Raw genomic sequence first — 5,201 nt, 5'->3', positions numbered from 1 at the left:
GTTTGAACTCTTTATGTCATCAAAATTATTACCATTGAAATTTTTGTTCTTTATTTGATGCCACAAATATGGAGTCAAGAACTGTTAGGTTACACTTAATTTAGGTTCTGTTGACCTCAAAACTGGAAGAAGCGTGTTTATCGTTGAAAGATTTACATACATTCCACTCAATTTTTTCGTATTTACATGCCTAACAACTAAATTTAAATTTACATATATATAAATATATACACGCCACTTTTTAAATATTAAAATGAGGCATTTTTGGTATTAGATGAAAGATTTGAGAGAGTGTTAGGTTTATGTTATACAAATGTAAATGCATAAGAATTGAGCGGCGTGTATTCAGATGCACCCTTTTGGTCATGACATTTTGGGCTTTGAAGATGTAGATTTTAAATCTTGGGGGGCGTATTTGATGGCAACGGTCAGCAAAGCCAAAAATAAAAATAAAGTAGATAAATTTTATTATTATAGATGGACGCATTCATTCAAACTCGCAACTTCATGCCAAATGGTTTAGGGTTTAGCAGAGTTTAAGCAGAGTAGAATTTGGCACGAGACCACAAAAGTGAAAACCGAGTTTGTTGTTTCTAGCAGAACTGAGTAGGGCATATACCACCCCACACGGCTCAGCTTTTAGAACTATGGTTAAACAATAAATGATAATATTCATAAACATTAATAAGCTAATTCAATCATACATCGTTTAAATTTATTTATTTTAAGTAAAATAATTAAAAAAATGAATCTAAAATTATGAGGAATATCCAGAAAACAGGTCCAGAGCGGATGACATCTTGAGCTTCGAAGCCAGCAAACTAGAAGCCAAAGTAGATCTCAGGTGGATGGCAAAGGCAGCCCGCAGGAAAGCCCATAGAGACAACTGATACTTTGATGATTCCTGAATCACCAAAACAAAGCATATATTTATGAAAAGTTTGTGTTTATAAGGAAATATGTCATACAAAAAAATTTATGTTTCCTTGCAAGAGTGTAAAGTAAGAATCTGTTTGATGTCATACAAAAAAATTTACAAAATGAAACCAGTTTCCTTGCAAGAGTGTAAAGTAAGAATCTGTTTGGATAGCATGTAATCTTTTATAAAGTTGGTTGCAAAAGCAAGATTTTTCAAAAAAAAGAACCAATTTTGAGTCAACCAACTTTGTTATAGGCTACCATGCTTTAAGAAATCTGGCTGGAAAACAATAGCCAATGAACCAATTTTGTTATAGGCTACCTGCTTTAAGAAATCTGGCTGGAAAACAATAGCCAATAAGAATAAGAACTATGGTTTTGGTTTGAAAAGCAAATAAGTTGGAAATCTAACCAAAACAAATCCTTAAATCTCCAAAACAAAGGCATTCATTTCAAAAACTAACAAAGACTCCTACATGGAATATTATAAAAAGCCTGATTAAATCGCTGTCACCGCATGAAGCTTTTAAAAGCAATTTTACAAATGGAGCGAGACTCATGACCATTGAATTGAATGCATATTATCCTAGGATAATGCTGCATGACTGGGTCACTTTTCTCGCCCACAACTATGATTCATGATAGGCCATATAACACTGGGACCACTTCCCTAAGGCCAATTCCATAATTATGTTCAAACACGTCATATTTTTAGGTTCTATCATTTTCATTCGTTTCTAGCCACAAGCTAAATGATAAACGTTTGTCTTCAAAACTGGGTGGCCTTTGGCTATTGGCAGATTCTTATCTCTTCTGCAGGTGATTTCAACATTGATAATTTTGTATTTGATGAATGTTCAATTATATATAACATTAAGTTAGTATTCAAGAGCTTTTACCAACTAAAGCCTTCTATTATGCTTTGTTAATGGGTTTAGTGAGAAATGATTTGGATTAAAATTCACCGGTGGATAAGAGAAGAATCCCCTGATTATCAGAGGTCACCAAAAGAAGAAGACAAACACAGAGTCGGCATTTAGCTTTTGGCTATAAGCGAATAAGAAGGGCAGAAAATGAAAGTCTCATGGACATTTGAACATAATTACAACGTGATCCATGAAGGAAGAAAGTGAAACTAGCAATGAAAGGTCAATCATGTTGCATAATTGTGGGAGAGGAAAACGACTAGGCAACATGGCATCATCTTATTCTTCAACACAATAGTCATGAGTCCCTTTCCATGTGTAAACAAGGCACATATTTATGAAAGGTTGCAAACATGATGTATATGAGAAAATATATGGCAAACAACAATGATAGATGAAAACAAGTTCCTTACAAGAAAGTAAATAAAATATTCCAATAGAAGCATTCATTTCCAAAACTAGCAAACAACTCCAATGGTTGTTATTATGCGTCAATGCTTTTCTTTTTCCGAATGTACCAAAACCATATTACACAAGTAATACCAAAGAGGATTAAGATAAACAAGGAAATCCAAAAATTCTCAGCTCATGTATCAAACACTTTGGCAAGATAAGTGTCTAGTGCTCAATCTAATCAAAATTTGAGATGAAATCAGTAGACAAAATGGTGAAAAAAACCATCATCTGTGGATTCATCTCTACGGTTGTCTGGCCGCTGTTGTAAAAACAACTTTCACTTTATGCACCATTACTAGGGGTCTCTCCATAAAGATTAAAGGACCCATCAGACGAAAGGTGCAGGATCAAAATTCAGATAACCAAGCTAGAACAACTAAAAAAAAAAGAGTAGACATTCCATATTCATTTCAAAGTAAGATGCAGTCAGTAAACACAGAACGATGGCAGAAATACTTGTGAGAATAGAACTTTACCCTAGACATTTAGCATGGCAAGCTCTAATCCTGAAACCCAAAATGTTATAAATATGACACTCACTCATACGTAAAAAATTGGCAGTCATATTATCATTTTTAACAAGAAATTGCAATAAAATGATGATTCTCAAACACAATAAACATGATGCATGAAGCAACTATCGATGCAAATTTTGGGGACAAACTGATGCGCGAGGCCTAAACCTATGAATACCAATAACAGGCTTCCATTGACTTGAGCTCATCAAGTCATCGTGAATTAAAACATTGGATACTTTGTTAATTCCTGTATTACCCATGCAGTATAAATTTAAGAAAAATTGAAAAATTGATGCTTATATGAAAAGATACAGTAAACAAGATTGATAAAATGAAACCAAGTACCTTACAATACCCAAAAGAAATATATGATAACAGAAATCATTTCAAAAACTAACAAAGACCCCTATATAAATAATTGCACCAAATGGTATCCTGCAAATAGCTTCAATTCTTTTCCTATAGGGTCTATCTAATCTTCAATTCATGTACGATCATTTTATTTGTCTTAACAAAATGTTTTCGTTCTACCAGCATGAATACATGGGAGTTGACATTGATGGCACACTACCAATACAACTAAATTCTGTAAAGATTCAAATAAAATATATCAAGCCACGGCTATACGGGATAAGTAATACTAAATTTGAAGGTTAAGTTGAACGAGGAAATCAAGCCACATTTATCTCAAGTTCCATACACATTTAAGCAAGACTATTTTCTTGCGTAAAATCCATCCTAATTTGAGATGAAATCAGTAGGCAAATAGCATAGAAGAACCATTCATCTGTGGATTCGTCGCTACGGTTGAATGGCCGCTGCTGTAAAGACAACCTTTAATTTAGGCACCAATAGTGGGCTCACCATAAAAATCAGAGGACCCATCAGACAGAAGGTGCCAGGCCAAAATTCAGACAAAAAGCTAGAGCGAATCAAAAAAAGGAAAGTAAGCATTTTCTTACCCCCAAAATTTTGCTGAAATTACAATTTCAGTTAGAACAATATTGGTTGAGCAGGAGCACACAAATGTATTCACATCAAAGCAAGATCAATAGCTTCCATTCTTTTCCTATAGGGCCAATCTAATCTTCAATTCATGTATTAGTGATCATTTTACTTGTCTTCACAAAATGTCTTCATTCTTCAGGCATGAACACATAAGAGTTGCAATTGATGGTACACTAATACAATTAACTTCTGTAAAGATTCAAAAAAATATACATCAAGCCACAAGTGCACGGGATAAGTAATACTTAAAACGGGGGTCAAGTTGAGCGAGGAAATCAAACCACCTTAATCTCAAGGTCCAAACACATTTAAACAAGACTGTTTTCTCACGTAAAATCCATCCAAATTTGAGATGAAATCAGTAGACAAATGGCATAAAAGAACCATTCATCTGTGGATTCATCTCTACGGTTGTCTGGCCGCTGATGTAAAAACAGCTTTAAATTTATGCACCATAACTAGTGGTCTCAACATAAATCAGTGGACCCATCAGACAGAAGGTGCCGGGCTAAAATTCAGATAAAAAGTTAGAGAGAATCCAAAAAAAAAAAAGGTACCCCCAAAATTTTACTGAAATTACAATTTCAGCTGGGAAAGTAAGAATTTTCTTACCCCCAAAATTTTACTGAAATTACAATTTCAGCTGCGTCAATATTTGTTGAGCGGGAGCACACAAAACTATTCACATCAAAGCAAGATCAAATGCAAGCTTTTAGAGCTTGTACGATGTTAAGTGGAGTAAAAAAATATACAGAATTATCTGACATTTGTCGATACATCTCCGTTTTTTTTATGGCTATTAACCAAATGATAGTCATTGTTCACAGCTTTGCCTCAAATCAACACGGAATACAATTTAGGAAACCTATAATTCATGCTGAGATGCATTGAAGAAAATTAATACAGAAGATTTGCACAGCGAAAAACGGCAGACAAAAGCTGTAAAACTCCCGATTCGATTTAAACCTATTACAGCATAAAATAACAAGGTTCAGTTTACCTTCGATCTTAAATATGTGCCTCGTCAACTCAACTGGTTTATCACTTTATCAGCCCCATCAAAATGAAAACAAAAACTTATACCAGAAAAAAATAGCTTACTATGAACGGCAGTCCTCTAAGGAAGTATCTATTCAAGAGACTACCCCTCGTCAGCTTGGTAGCAATGTGAAGCCCTTAAGCTTCCCATCATAGTATCCACAATTTTCCCAGTTATCTGAGACCCTTCTGAGACACATAAATCAGCCTCCCTCGTTCTTCTTCTTCCCTGCAATACATCAAATAAAAGAAGATAAATACCCCAACACACTAAACCCTGAGGTCAAACCGCACGCACCTGGCGTAACACGGCATTAGTGCAGCCATTTACATCTTA

The 5,201-nt window shown here is 34.6% G+C and overlaps 1 long non-coding RNA gene across 1 annotated transcript; it reads right to left on the bottom strand.

The window, feature by feature from the left end:
• Positions 1-651: 651 nt before the first annotated feature.
• On the bottom strand, positions 652-5,201 carry LOC110021798. Its single transcript, XR_002293704.1, has 3 exons — positions 5,163-5,201; positions 4,928-5,093; positions 652-904 (listed from the first exon to the last, which is right to left on the bottom strand). It is a non-coding gene; the product is annotated as an uncharacterized LOC110021798 (long non-coding RNA).

The sequence above is a fragment of the Phalaenopsis equestris genome, unplaced genomic scaffold (genome assembly GCF_001263595.1).
Source record: "Phalaenopsis equestris unplaced genomic scaffold, ASM126359v1 Scaffold000146, whole genome shotgun sequence".
Lineage (NCBI taxonomy): Eukaryota > Viridiplantae > Streptophyta > Magnoliopsida > Asparagales > Orchidaceae > Phalaenopsis > Phalaenopsis equestris.
Note: the sequence above shows the minus strand (reverse complement) of the source record. Positions and strands in the feature narration are given on the sequence as shown.